The 16,003-nt window shown below is 38.5% G+C and overlaps 1 non-coding gene across 1 annotated transcript; it reads right to left on the minus strand.

Moving 5' to 3' along the window:
- Window positions 1-13,307: 13,307 nt before the first annotated feature.
- LOC112804218 (small nucleolar RNA R71) lies at window positions 13,308-13,411 on the minus strand. Its single transcript, XR_003202835.1, has one exon. It is a non-coding gene; the product is annotated as a small nucleolar RNA R71 (small nucleolar RNA).
- Window positions 13,412-16,003: the final 2,592 nt, after the last annotated feature.

Genomic DNA, 16,003 nt, shown 5'->3' on the forward strand with positions numbered 1-16,003 from the left:
TTTGGATCCTTAATAGGAAACTCCTTCTTGCTTGAAGGACGTCCCAGGAGGTCCTCCTCACTAGGATTTTCGTCCTCCTCCTCCCTTGTGCATTCGGCCACATTGATCACATCAATGGCCCTGCACTCTCCTTTTGGATTCTCTTCTGTATTGCTTGGGAGAATACTGGGAGGAGTTTCAATAACTTTCTTACTCAACTGGCCCACTTGTGCCTCCAGATTTCTGATGGAGGATCTTGTTTCATTCATGAAACTGAAAGTGGCCTTTGACAGATCAGAGACTAAATTGGCTAGATTAGAAGTGTTTTGTTCAGAATTCTCTGTCTGTTGCTGAGAAGATGATGGATATGGCTTGCTATTGCTCAGCCTATTGCGTCCACCATTGTTAAAGCCTTGTTGAGGCTTTTGTTGATCCTTCCATGAGAAATTTGGATGATTTCTCCATGATGGATTATAGGTGTTTCCATAAGGTTCACCCAGGTAATTAACCTCTGCCATGGCAGGGTTCTCAGGATCAATAAGCTTCTTCAGAAGCTGCCTCTTTAGTACTATTGGATGCATTTTGCCATCCATTCAGACTTTGGGAGATCATGTTGACCTGTTGAGTCAACACTTTGTTCTGAGCCAATATAGCATTCAGAGCATCAATTTCAAGAACTCCTTTCTTCTGAGGTATCCCATTATTCACGGAATTCCTCTCAGAAGTGTACATGAATTGGTTGTTTGCAACCATGTCAATGAGTTCTTGAGCTTCTGCAGGTGTTTTCTTTAGGTGAATTGATCCACCTGCAGAATGGTCCAATGACATTTTCAAAAATTCAGATAGACCATAATAGAATATATCTAATATGGTCCATTCTGAAAACATGTCAGATGGACATCTTTTGGTCAGCTGCTTGTATCTTTCCCAAGCTTCATAGAGGGATTCACCATCTTTTTGTTTGAAGGTTTGAACATCCACTCTCAGCTTGCTCAGCTTTTGAGGAGGAAAGAATTTATCCAAGAAGGCAGTGACCAGCTTATCCCATGAGTCCAGGCTATCCTTGGGTTGTGAATCCAACCATATTCTAGCTCTGTCTCTTACAGCAAAAGGGAAAAGCATGAGTTTGTAGACTTCAGGATCAACTCCATTCATCTTTACAGTCTCACAGATCTGCAAGAACTCAGTTAAAAACTGATAAGGATCTTCAGATGGAAGTCCATAAAACTTGCAGTTTTGTTGCATTAAAGCAACTAGCTGAGGTTTCAGCTCAAAATTATTGGCTCCAATGGCAGGAATGGAGATGATTCTTTCATCAAACTTGGATGTTGGCTTTGTGAAGTCACCAAGCATTCTCCTTGCATTATTATTATTTTCGGCTGCCATCTCCTTCTCTTGTTCTAATATTTCTAAAAGGTTACCTTTAGATTGTTGTAATTTAGCTTCTCTTAATTTTCTCTTTAGAGTCCTTTCAGGTTCTGGATCAATGTCAACAAGAGTGCATTTTTTCTTGTTCCTGCTCATATGAAAGAGATGAAAACAAGAAAAGAAAGAGGAATCCTCTATGTCACAGTATAGAGATTCCTTTATGTTAGTAGAAAAAGAAAGGGGAGAAGAATGTAGAAGAGGGGATTCGGATATTAGGTGGAGAAGGGTGAAGAGAAGTGTTAGTAAATAAATAAATAAATAGAAGAAGATGAGAAAGGGATTTTCGAAAATATTTTTGAAAAGGAGTTAGTAATTCGAAAATTAAAGATGAATTAAAATTAAAATTTGAAACAATTAGTTAATTAAAAAGAATTTTTGAATAAGAGAGAAGTATTTTCGAAAATTAGAGAGGGATAGGTAGTTAGTTGGTTTTGAAAAAGATAGGAAACAAACAAAAAGTTAGTTAGTTGATTGAAAAAGATATTAAAATCAAATTTGAAAAGATAAGAATGTAAGAGGTTAGATAAGATATTTTGAAATCAAATTTTGAAAAAGATAGAATTTTTGAAAAAGATAAGATAAAAGATAAAAAGATTTAATTTTTAAATTTTAAAAATACTTACTTCACTAACAAGAAACTACAAGATAAGATTCTAGAACTTAAAGATTGAACCTTTCTTAACAAGAAAGTAACAAACTTCAAATTTTTGAATCAATCACATTAATTGTTAGCTAATAAGATGTAAAGATAAGAAAAAGATTTTGAAAATATTTTGAAAAAGATTTTTGGAATTTTTCGAAAAATGGAAAAAAATGAAAAAGATATAATTTTTGAAAAGATAAGATTTTTAAAATTGAAAATTTTGACTTAACTTGTAAGAAACAACTAATTTTGAAAATTTTTGACTAAGTCAACTCAATTTTTCGAAAATTATGAGAAAAATAAGGAAAAGATATTATATTTTTTTTATTTTTGAATTTTTAATTATGAGAGAGAAAAACACAAACATGACCCAAAACATGAAAATTTTGGATCAAAACACAAGATACATGCAAGAACACTATGAATGCCAAGACGAACACCAAGAACACTTTGAAGATCATGATGAACATCAAGAACATATTTTTTTGAAAAATTTTTTTGATGCAAAGAAAACATGCAAGACACCAAACTTAGAAATCTTTAATGCATGGACTCTAACAAACAAAAAATGCACATGAAAAACAACAAACAACACAAAACAAGAAATCATCAAGATCAAACAAGAAGATTTGTCAAGAACAACTTGAAGATCATGAAGAACATTACGAATGCATGGAATTTTCGAAAATAATGCATAAATTTTTTTAAAAACTTGCAATTGACACCAAACTTAAAAATTGACTCAAGACTCAAACAAGAAACACAAAATATTTTTGATTTTTATGATTTTCTAATTTTTTTGGATTTTTATTAATTTTTTTTTCGAAAATATTTTTGGAAAAAAAAACGAAAAAGAAAAGAAAAATTTTGAAAAAGATTTTTGAAAAGAAAATTACCTAATCTGAGCAACAAGATGAACCGTCAGTTGTTCATACTCGAACAATCCCCGGCAACGGCGCCAAAAACTTGGTGGACGAAATTGTGATTGCCCTCTTTGTATTTGCATGAGATTTATTTAATGGCTCTTTGGCATATGTGATCACAATTACGTTCAACTTAACCAGCAAGTGTACTGGGTCATCCAAGTAATACCTTACGTGAGTAAGGGTCGATCCCACAGAGATTGTTGGTATGAAGCAAGCTATGGTTACCTTGTAAATCTCAGTTAGGCAGATTAAATTGGTTTATGATGAGTTCGAAAACTAATAAATAAATAGAAAATAAAAAGGGATAGAAATACTTATGGAAAACAATAGTGGGAATTTCAGATAAGCGTATGGAGATGCTGTGCTCCTCTTGAATCTCTACTTTCTTATTATATTCATCCAATCCTTCCTACTCCTTTCCATGGCAAGCTGTATGTAGGGTATCACCGTTGTCAATGGCTACATTCCATCCTCTCAGTGAAAACGTTCCTATGCTCTGTCACAGCACGGCTAATCATCTGTCGGTTCTCAATCAGGTTGGAATAGAATCCCTTGATTCTTTTGCGCTTGTCATCACGCCCAGCCTTCAGGAGTTTAAAGCTCGTCACAGTCATTCAATCCCAGAATCCTACTCGGAATATCATAGACAAGGTTTAGACTTTCCGGATCCTCATGAATGCTGCCATCTATCTAACTTATACCACGAAGATTCTGTTGGGGAATCTAAGAGATATGCGCCCTGCCTAAAGTAGAACGGAAGTGGTTGTCAATCACGCGCGTTCATAGGTGAGAATGATGATGAGTGTCACGGATCATCACATTCATCAAAGTTAAGTATAACGTATATCTTGGAATAAGGATAGAAGAGAATTGAATAGAAAGTAATAGTAATTGTATTGAAACTTGAGGTACAGCAGAGCTCCACACCCTTAATCTATGGTGTGCAGAAACTCCACTGTTGAAAATACATAAGTAAAAGGTTCAGGCATGGCCGAATGGCCAGCCCCCTGAGTGATCAAGAGACCGAATAGTCAAAAGATTAAACTGTCAAAAGATGTCTAATACAATAGTAACTTATCCTATTTAAACTAGACTAGCTACTAGGGTTTACATGAGTAAGTATTTGATACATAAATTCACTTCCGGGGCCCACTTGGTGTATGTTTGGGCTGAGCTTGATCTATCCACGAGCTGAGGCTTTTCTTGGAGTTGAACTCCAAGTTATAACGTGTTTTGGGCGTTTAACTCCGGATCATGACGTTTTTCTGGCGTTTAACTCCAGACAACAGCATGTACTTGGCGTTCAACGCCAAGTTACGTCGTCAATTTCCGAATAAAGTATGAACTATTATATATTGCTGGAAAGCTTTGGATGTCTACTTTTCAATGCCGTTGAGAGCGTGCCAATTGAAGTTCTGTAGCTCCAGAAAATTCATTTCAAGTGCAGAGAGGTCAGATTCCAACAGCATCAGCAGTCCTTTTGTTAGCCTTTTTCAGAGTTTTGCTCAAATCCCTCAATTTCAGCCAGAAATTACCTGAAATCATAGAAAAACACACAAACTCATAGTAAAGTCCAGAAATGTGAATTTAACATAAAAAATAATGAAAACATCCCTAAAAGTAGCTTGAACTTACTAAAAACTACCTAAAAACAATGCCAAAAGCGTATAAATTATCTGCTCATCAATTATAAATGTTATCTTTTAGGTGCTATATTGCCCCTAATGGCACCGCTTCTGACATAATGTCGTGTCAAAAGGGCGCCATTTGATTGCTATGTAGAAAGATTTTGAAAAGAATAGCTTTCCCTTGATTTAATTGTTTTACCCGACTTGTATTGGCCGAGTTCTGACTTTTGTTAATGACTACCTTCTTTATTTTGCACTTTGTAGGTTAGCATTTATGTCTGACAAGGTTATTTTGAACATGTCAACTAAGGTTCCCCCTGCTCTTCAGGACTGGGTAGATAGCGTTGTTCTTTGCTGTGTCCCTGTAACTGATAGGGAGTATTGCGACGAGTTCCGTAGGTACCATAGTATTTGTGAAAACAGGGAGAATGAGAGGAGCTATATCCTAGAACCATCCGACCCCGAGGAGAGAGTGTGTTTTTCCTCTATAGTAGAGTCTGAACAACCTTCCTTTTTTGCCTACAATTGCTTTTTTACTAGGCTAGGTGTCCGACTTCCTTTCACAGATTTTGAGGTAGAGGTCTTGCGGTCTTCAAACCTTGCCCCTTCGAAACTGCACCCGAATTCCTGGGCTTTCATGAAAATGTTCCAGCTTCTATGTCGGGAGTTAGACGTCCAGCCTACCCTAAACGTTTTCTTTTATCTCTTTGTTGCAGCCAAACAGTATAGCTCGATCAAGAAGTCAGGATGGATATCCTTCCGAACTGTTCAGGGTCGAAAGGCTTTTTTCATCTTCAACGACTCCTTTCATGACTTTAAAAATCACTTTTTTAAGGTTAAAGGGAATGTGGATTTCCGACCTTTCTTCCTTCCCGAGAACCAAGGACCTTTATTTCCCTTGTACTGGGAGGACACCCTCAATATTGTTAAGCGGGATCTGCCCGATTTAGATGATATGGAAAGGGGGATTGTAGACTTCATTTTGGGTACCTGGGGCCAAGATCCCCATTTGGATACGAAGAGATATCTGGGAGATCCTAGCCTTCTGAAGTTGGATCTTGGTAGTTCTTCTTCCCTTGCTTGTTGAATTCTTCTTCCTTTTTAAATATTGATTTTGACCTCGTTCTGTGTCACTTTGCAGAAAGTATGGCTCCGAAGTCGGCTAGGAAGTATCTGTGAAACACCAAGAAGACCCTTGTTGCAAAAAACCTTCAGTAGCAAAAAGAGGTCGGAACTGGGTCTCAAAAGGAGGTCGGCAGAGGGGCATCTGTCTGATTTTCTCTGAGGAAGAAGTCGGGGTCAAGCCCTGCCATTCAGAAGGTGATCATCCTCACTCCCTTATCCAGGCCTGTGTCTTCCGAGCCCTCCCCTAAATCCCCTACTTCTTTTGAGCCTCCCTTCAAGAAACAGAAAGTAGATTATCAGGAAAGCATTTATTCGAGCCGTTTTGATGCCTTGACCTGGGGTGAGAGGAATGTGCTCCCTTATCATCATCTCAGCACGGATGATGTCGCTATCTAGAACTACCTTCAATACTTAGCCCGGGGAGGTCTTCAGACAGTTGGGGTGTGTGCGACCCTGGCTAAAGAGTTGAAGGGCTCCCCTATCCAGGCGACGACAAATGTCCTGGTGGCTGCTCAGGAGGTCAAGCTCTTCTCTTTGAGCCTGAACGTTAGCTATTTCGTTGTAAAACAGAACTCTAGGTGATTCTTCAGCTATTTCTATGGGATCACTGCTTCCATTCTATATGCAAGTCGAAAGGGTGATTCTCCCGTCATAGAATGTGAAGTGGTTCGATAAACCGACAAGACTTGAGGAAGCTCGTCTGCCCAAGCTCCCTTTGCGTCTTGTAATCGGTGCTTTAACCCAGCCAATATGACTTTGTTGGCATCTTTAGCTTGTCCATTGGCTTGGTGGTGCTCCACGGATGTAAATTGGTGTTTTATTTTCAAGTCGGACACCAAGTTTCTGAAGGTTGAGTTAGTAAATTAGGTTCTATTGTCCGTAGTGATGGAGTGGAGAACCTCAAACATTATGACAATATTCTTATATAAAAATTTCCGACTTCTTTGAGCAATGATGGTTGCCAGGGGCTCTGCCTCCAAGACATCCTTTGTACTGGAGGTCAGGATGCATTTTAAGAGGGGTGTTGAGATGCCTCTTTTGTGTAGGGTATTACGGACCAGTGTATAGTTTTGTGCCTCTTTTACGAGCCTTTTTTGGCCTCCTTTTAATCCTTTGGGAGCATGTCAAATTTGTGGTAGTTGACTATAGGAGTCATCCACCTTAAATGTTGATTGTGTACAGTTAGTACTTCCTCTTCCTTTGACATGGATGGTGTTTGTAGAGTCTCTTGGATGATACTTCTATTGTTACCCCTTGGCTTGGTGCTGGCTAATTTCGATAAAGCATCAGCTCTGGCATTATTTTCTGAGTTATATGTCGGACCTCACTTTCAGAAAAGTGTGCTAACTGTCCTCGGTTTCATCCAAGTACTTCTTCATAGTAGGGTCTTTAGCTTGGTAGGCGCCATTAATTTGTGAAGTTATTACTTACGAATCATTGAACACTACTAGCTTTTCTTCCTCGACCTCTTTAGCCAACTTCAAGCCAGCGAGTAAAGCTTCATATTCTGCCTGACTATTTGAAATAGGGAACTCGAACCTTAAGGATAGTTCTATCCGAGTTCCTTGATCGCTTTCTAAAATAACACCAGCCCTGCTTCCAGATTTATTTGATGACCCATCTACGTACAGAATCCATGTAATGGGGTTCCCAGGACTTTCAGTGTATTCAGCGATGAAGTCGGCGAGATATTGTGATTTGATAGCTATTCGAGTTTCGTATCTTAAGTCGAACTCGGATAGCTCCACTGCCAATTTTAGAATTCTCCCAGCTAGGTTTGTTTTTTGTAAGATATTTTTCATTGGTTGATTAGTACGGACTTTAATGGTATGGGCCTGGAAGTAAGGTCGTAGCCTCCAAGATGTAAGAACAAGAGCATAAGCAAACTTTTCTATCTTTTGATAATTCAACTCTGTCCCTTGTAAGGCTTTGCTGATGAAGTAGATAGGTTGTTGCCCCTTCTCGTCTTCTTGAACCAGGGCCGAGGCTATAGCCCGACTTCCCACTAATAGATATAGGACAAGTTCTTCCCCCTTTTTAGGTCGGGTAAGCATGGGTGGTTGCCCCAAAAATGCCTTGAAGTCTTGGAAGGCTTGTTCACATTCTGGGGTCCATTCAAATTGCTTTCCTTTCCTTAGAATTGAGTAGAGGGGAAGTGATTTTAGAGCTGCCCCTATACTCATTGTTTTGTCGGGGTGGTCTCCGATTTGTATCTCTTCTGTTTTGCCTTCTTGTTGGGGTCGTAGTTCTTCTCGAGTTTGGATTCCCCCAAACTCGATTATGTTGGCTTCTTTGCCTCTCGAGCTGCCTTTCAAACTAAGGCTCTCGTTATAGCATTTTCTTGCTAGCCTTTGATCTCCTTTAAAGGTGGAAATCCCTTTATCTATGGGAAATTTCATGCAAAGATGTGGCGTGGAGACGACGGCTGCAAGTCGATTCAACGTTGTCCAAACTATTAGCGCATTGTAGGCTGAGTTTACATTGACTACAATGTAGTTGACACTTAATATTCTTAGCCTGGCATCCTTTTCAAAGGTGGTGTACAATGCGATGTAACCTAGAGGTTGGATTGGTGCGTCTCCCAGTCCAAAAAGGCTATCCAGATATGCCCTTAAATCCTTCTCCTCTAACTTGAGTTTGTCGAAGGTGGGCTTGAACAGGATATCCGTCGAGCTACCTTGATCTACCATGGTCCGGTGTAAGTAAGCATTTGCTAGGATCATAGTTATTACCACTAGATCGTCATGCCCTGATGTGTGGAAAACGATCCAACACAAAACTCACCGGCAAGTGTACCGGGTCGCATCAAGTAATAATAACTCACATGAGTGAGGTCGATCCCACAGGGATTGAAGGATTGAGCAATTTTAGTTTAGTGGTTGATTTAGTCAAGCGAATCAAGTTTTGGTTGAATGATTTGTGTTTAACAAGAAGTAAATGACAGTAAATGTAAAGGGGGAAGGGAGAAGTGCAGTAAACGATTTGTTGTTTATGAATGTTAAAATTGTTGGCTCTTGAAAGAATGATGAACAAAGAGAAATGTTATTGATGATCTGAAAAACATCATGAAATTGATTCTTGAAGCAAGAAAAAGCAGTGAAAAAAAAAAGTGGCGAAAATTTTAAAGCAAGGATCCAAGGCTTTGAGCATTAATGGATAGGAGGGCCCAAGGAAATTAAAATCCAGGCCTAAGCGGCTAAATCAAGCTGTCCCTAACCATGTGCTTGTGTCATGAAGGTCCAAGTGAAAAGCTTGAGACTGAATGGTTAAAGTCGTGATCCAAAGCAAAAGAGTGTGCTTAAGAGCTCTGGACACCACTAACTGGGGACTTTAGCAAAGCTGAGTCACAATCTGAAAAGGTTCACCCAGTTATGTGTCTGTGGCATTTGTGTATCCGGTGGTAATACTGGAAGACAAAGTGCTTAGGGCCACAGCCAAGACTCATAAGTAGCTGTGTTCAAGAATCAACATGCTTAACTAGGAAAGTCAATAACACTATCCAAAATTCTAAGTTCCTAGAGATGCCAATCACTCTAAACTACAAAGGAGAAAGTGAGATGCCAAAACTGTTCAGAAGCAAAAAGCTACAAGTCCCGCTCATGTAATTAAATTAATATTCATTGATATTTTGGACTTTATAGTATATTCTCTTCTTTTTATCCTATTTGATTTTCAGTTGCTTGGGGACAAGCAACAATTTAAGTTTGGTGTTGTGATGAGCGGATAATTTATACGTTTTTTGGCATTGTTTTTATATAGTTTTTAGTAAGTTTGAGCTACTTTTAGGGATGTTTTCATTAGTTTTTATGATAAATTCACATTTCTGGACTTTACTATGAGTTTGTGTGTTTTTCTGTGATTTCAGGTAAATTCTGACTGAAATTGAGGGATTTGAGCAAAACTCTGAAGAAGGCTGACAAAAGGACTGCTGATGCTGTTGGAATCTGACCTCCCTGCACTCGAAATGGATTTTCTGGAGCTACAGAACTCCAATTGGCGCGCTCACAACGGCGTTGGAAAGTAGACATCCAGGGCTTTCCAGCAATATATAATAGTCCATACTTTATTCGAAGAATGACGACGTAACTTGGCGTTAAACGCCAAGTTCATGCTGCTGTCTGGAGTTAAACGCCAGAAAAACGTCATGATCCGGAGTTGAACGCCCAAAACACGTCATAACTCAGAGTTCAACTCCAAGAGATGCCTCAGCTCGTGAATTAATCAAGCTCAGCCCAAGCATACACCAAGTGGGCCCCGGAAGTGGATTTATGCATCAATTACTTACTCATGTAAACCCTAGTAGCTAGTCTAGTATATATAGGACATTTATCTATTGTATTAGACATCTTTGGTCTCAGTTTTGTTTTTATTCTTCATCTTAGGAGATCATTGATCACGTTAGGGAGGCTGGCCATTCGGCCATGCCTGAACCTCTTTTGCTTATGTATTTTCAACGGTGGAGTTTCTGCACACCATAGATTAAGGGTGTGGAGCTCTGCTGTACCTCAAGTATTAATGAAGTTCTATTTTCTTTTATTCAAATCTCTCTTATTCTTATTCCAAGATATTCATTCGTACCCAAGAACATGATGAATGTGATGAGTTAGATTACCCTCATTATCATTCTCACTTATGAACGCGCGTGATTGACAACCACTTCCGTTCTACATGAAACAGAGCTTGAATGTATATCTCTTAGATTCCCCAACAGAATCTTCGTGGTATAAGCTAGATAGATGGCGGCATTTATGAGGATCCGGAAAGTCTCACCTTGTCTGTGGTATTCCGAGTAGGATCCTGGGAATCCGGAAAGTCTAACCTTGTCTGTGGTATTCCGAGTAGGATTCCGGTAATGAATGACTGTGACGTGCTTCAAACTTGTAACCTGCTGGGCGTTAGTGACAGACGCAAAAGAATCAAGGGATTCTATTCCAGTAGGAGCGGGAACCAACCAGTGATTAGCCGTACTGTGACAGAGTGCGTGAGCATTAGTTTTCACTGCGAGGATGGGATGTAGCCATCAGCCATGGGTGATGCCTCCAGACGATTAGCCGTGCGACTGACAACCGCATAGGATTATTTTCCCGAGAGGATGAAAGTAGCCACAGTTGATGGTGAACCCCTATACAAAGCTTGCCATGGAAAGGAGTAAGAAGGATTGAGTAGAAGCAGTAGGAGAGCAGGCGTCCTTGAGCCATGCAGCATCTCCATTCACTTATCTGAAATTCTCACCAATGAATCTGCATAAGTATTCTATCCCTTTTATTATTGCTTTTTATTTATTATTTATTCCAATAATCACAATTCCCCTTTAATCTGCCTAACTGAGATTTACAAGGTGACCATAGCTTGCTTCATACCAACAATCTCTGTGGGATCGACCCTTACTCACGTAAGGTTTATTACTTGGACGACCCAGTACACTTGCTGGTTAGTTGAACGGAGTTGTGTCCACTCGTGCCAATTTCTAAAATCCAATTACAATGAATATGATCACAATTTCGTCCACCAAGTTTTTGGCGCCGTTGCCGGGGATTGTTCGAGTATGGACAACTGACGGTTCATCTTATTGCTCAGATTAGGTAATTTTCTTTTCAAAAATCTTTTTCAAAAATTTTTCTTTTCTTTTTCGTTTTTACAAACTTTATTTTCGAAAAAATTAATAAAAATACAAAAAAATTAGAAAATCATAAAAATAAAAAATATTTTGTGTTTCTTGTTTGAGTCTTGTGTAAATTTTTTAGTTTGGTGTCAATTGCATGCTTTTAAAATTTTTCTTGCATTTTTTGAAATTCCCATGCATTCATAGTGTTCTTCATGATCTTCAAGTTGTTCTTGACAAGTCTTCTTGTTTGATCTTGATAATTTCTTGTTTTGTGTCTTTTCTTGTTTTTCATGTGCATCTTTGCATTCATATTTTTCATGCATTAAAAATTTCTAAGTTTGGTGTCTTGCATGTTTTCTTTGCATCAAAAATTTTTCAAAATTATGTTCTTGATGTTCATCATGATCTTCATAGTGTTCTTGGTGTTCATCTTGACATTCATAGCATTCTTGCATGCATCTTGTGTCTTGATCCAAAATTTTCATGTTTTGGGTCATTTTTGTGTTTTTCTTTAAAAATTTAAAAATCAAAAATATCTTTTCCTTATTTCCCTCCAAAATTTCGAAATTTTGGATTGACTTGGTCAAAAATTTTCAAAATTAGTTGTTTCTTACAAGTCAAGTCAAAATTTCAAATTTTAAAAATCTTATCTTTTTAAATTCTTTTTCAAAAATCATATCTTTTTCATTTTTTCGAAAATTTCAAAAAATCTTTTTCAAAATATTTTCAAAATCTTTTTCTTATCTTTTATATCTAATTTTCGAAAATTAACTAACAAGTAATGTGATTGGTTCAAAAATTTGAAGTTTGTTACTTTCTTGTTAAGAAAGGTTCAATCTTTAAGTTCTAGAATCTTATCTTATAGTTTCTTGTTAGTTAAGTAATTTTAAAAATTAAATCTTTTTCAAAATATCTTTTTCTTAAAAATCTTTTTATCTTTTTATCTTATCTTTTTCAAAAACTTTATCTTTTTCAAAATTTGATTTCAAAATAACTTATCTAACTTCTTATCTTCTTATCTTTCTCAAGATTTGATTTCAAATCTTTTTCAATCAACTAACTAACTTTTTGTTTGTTTCTTATCTTTTTCAAAACCACCTAACTACTTTTCCCTCTCTAATTTTTGAAAATTCTCTCTCTCTTTTTCAAAAATTCTTTTTGTTCTAAATTTTAATTTTAATTATATTTTGTTTTTGATTTTCGAAAATTACTAACCCTTTTTTTTTCAAAATTATTTTCGAAAATTTCTCTTCTCTTTTCTTTTCTTCTTTTTATTTATTTAATTACTAACACTTCTCTTCACCTCTCTTCATCCAAATCCGAATCCATCCTTCTTCTTTCTTCCACCCCTTTCTTCTTCTACTAACAATAAAGGAATCTCTATACTGTGACATAGAGGATTCCTCTTTCTTTTCTTGTTTTCTTCTCTCTTTCTTATGAGCAGGAACAGGGAAAAAGGCACTCTTGTTGAAGTTGATCCAGAACCTGAAAGGACTCTGAAGAGAAAATTAAGAGAAGCTAAATTACAACAATCCAGAAACAACCTTTCAGAAATTTTCGAACAAGAGAAGGACATGGCAGCCGAAAATAATAATAATAATGCAAGGAGAATGCTTGGTGACTTCACAAAGCCAACGTCCAAGTTTGATGGAAGAAGCATCTCCATTCCTGCCATTGGAGCCAATAACTTTGAGCTGAAGCCTCAACTAGTTGCATTAATGCAACAAAACTGCAAGTTTTATGGACTTCCATCTGAAGATCCTTATCAGTTTTTAACTGAGTTCTTGCAGATCTGTGAGACTGTAAAGACGAATGGAGTTGATCCTGAAGTCTATAGACTCATGCTTTTCCCTTTTGCTGTAAGAGACAGAGCTAGAATATGGTTGGATTCACAACCTAAGGATAGCTTGGACTCCTGGGATAAGCTGGTCACTGCCTTCTTGGATAAATTCTTTCCTCCTCAAAAGCTGAGCAAGCTGAGAGTGGATGTTCAAACCTTCAAACAAAAAGATGGTGAATCCCTCTATGAAGCTTGGGAAAGATATAAGCAGTTAACCAAAAGATGTCCATCTGACATGTTTTCAGAATGGACCTTATTAGATATATTCTATTATGGTCTCTCTGAATTTTCGAAAATGTCATTGGACCATTCTGCAGGTGGATCTATTCACCTGAAGAAAACGCCTGAAGAGGCTCAAGAACTCATTGACATGGTTGCAAACAACCAATTCATGTATACCTCTGAGAGGAATTCCGTGAATAATGGGATACCTCAGAAGAAAGGAGTTCTTGAAATTGATGCTCTGAATGCCATATTGGCTCAGAACAAAATGTTGACTCAACAGGTCAACATAATCTCTCAAAATCTGAATGGATTGCAACATGCATCCAACAGTACTAGAGAGGCAGCTTCTGAAGAAGCTTATGATCCTGAGAACCCTGCCATGGCAGAGGTTAATTACATGGGTGAACCATATGGAAACACCTATAACCCATCATGGAGAAATCACCCAAATTTCTCCTGGAAGGATCAACAAAAGCCTCAACAAGGCTTTAACAATGGTGGACGCAATAGGCTGGGCAATAGCAAGCCATATCCATCATCTTCTCAGCAACAGACAGAGAATTCTGAACAAAACACTTCTAATTTAGCCAATATAGTCTCTGATCTGTCAAAGGCCACTTTCAGTTTCATGAATGAAATAAGATCCTCCATTAGAAATTTGGAGGCACAAGTGGGCCAGCTGAGTAAGAAAGTCATTGAAACTCCTCCTAGTGTTCTCCCAAGCAATACAAAAGAGAATCCAAAGGGAGAGTGCAAGGCCATTGATTTGATCAAAGTGGCCGAATACACTAGGAAGGAGGAGGACGAAAATCCTAGTGGGGAAGACCTCCTGGGACGTCCTTCAAGCAAGAAGGAGTTTCCTATTAAGGATCCAGAGGAATCTGAGGCTCATCTAGAGACCATAGAGATTCCATTAAATCTCCTTCTGCCATTCATGAGCTCTAAAGAATATTCATCCTCTGAAGAGGATGAAGATGTGACTGGAGAGCAAGTTGCTCAATACTTAGGAGCTATCATGAAGCTGAATGCCAAGCTGTTTGGTAATGAGACTTGGGAAAGTGAACCTCCCTTGCTCATTAGTGAACTGGATACTTGGGTTCAGAAAACTCTACCTCAAAAGAAACAAGATCCCGGCAAGTTCTTAATACCTTGCACCATTGGCACTATGAGCTTTGAAAAAGCTCTATGTGATCTGGGGTCAGGGATAAACCTTATGCCACTCTCTGTAATGGAGAAACTGGGGATCATTGAGGTACAACCTGCCTTGTTCTCATTACAATTGGCAGACAAGTCCATGAGACAAGCTTATGGAATAGTAGAGGACGTGCTAGTAAAGGTTGAAGGCCTTTACATCCCTGCTGATTTCATAATCCTAGACACTAGGAAGGAAGATGATGAATCCATCATTCTAGGAAGACCTTTCCTAGCCACAGCAGAAGCTGTGATAGATGTCAACAGAGGTGAGTTAGTCCTTCAATTGAATGGGGACTACCTTGTGTTTAAGGCACATGGCCATCCCTCTGTGACAGAAGAGAGTAAGCATGAAGAGCTTCTCTCAGTTCAAGGTCAAGAAGAGCCCACACAGTCAAACTCTAAGTTTGGTATTGTGAGGCCACAACCAAACTCTAAGTTTGGTGTTCAAATTCCATATCCAAACTCTAAGTTTGGTGTGGAGACAACACACTAAATTGATCTGATCATCTTGTGGCTCCATGAGAGCCACTGTCAAGCTATTGACATTAAAGAAGCGCTTGTTGGGAGGCAACCCAATTTTATTTATCTAATTTTATTTTATTTTGTTTTAGTGTTATTTTTGTGTTGAATTAGGTACATGATCATGAGGAGTCACGAAAAAATCAAAGAAATTAAAAACAGAGTCAAAAACAGAAGAAAAAATTTTTCACCCTGGAGGTAGCGCAGACTGGCGTTCAACGCCAGTAAGATGCATCTGGCTGGCGTTCAACGCCAGAACAGAGCATCTTTCTGGCGCTGAACGCCCAAAACAAGCAACAACCTGGCGTTTAACGCCAGGACGTGCACACAGAGGACAATCTGGCGCTGAACGCCAGAAACAAGCATGAAACTGGCGTTCAACGCCAGAAACATGCATTACATGGGCGTTTAACGCCCAGAACATGCACCAATAGGCGTTTGAACGCCAGGATGATGCATGGAGGCAATTTACATGCCTATATGGTGAAGGAATGGTATTTCTTTTCACCTCAGGATCTGTGGACCCCACAGGATCCCCACCTACCTTTTCTTTTAATCCTAATCACACTCTCCTAATCCAAATCTCATTTTCAATGTCACACTTCCCAAAAACCTTCACCAATCACCTCAATTCCTCTTCCCAATTACCCCATGCACCATTCACATCAACCTCCTCTTCCCCATAAACCCCACCTACCCTCATAAAATTCAAATTCAATTTCCCACCCTTTCCCACCCAAAATGGCCGAACTCCCACCCCCCCTCTCCCTATAAATACCTTTCCTTTCTTCTTCATTTTCACACAACACAAACCCCTTCTTCTCCCATATAGCCGAAACCACTTCTCTCCCTCTCTACCATATTCTCTTCTTCTTCTTCTACTCTTCTTTT

This window comes from Arachis hypogaea, chromosome 5, assembly GCF_003086295.3.
Source record: "Arachis hypogaea cultivar Tifrunner chromosome 5, arahy.Tifrunner.gnm2.J5K5, whole genome shotgun sequence".
Taxonomy (NCBI): domain Eukaryota; kingdom Viridiplantae; phylum Streptophyta; class Magnoliopsida; order Fabales; family Fabaceae; genus Arachis; species Arachis hypogaea.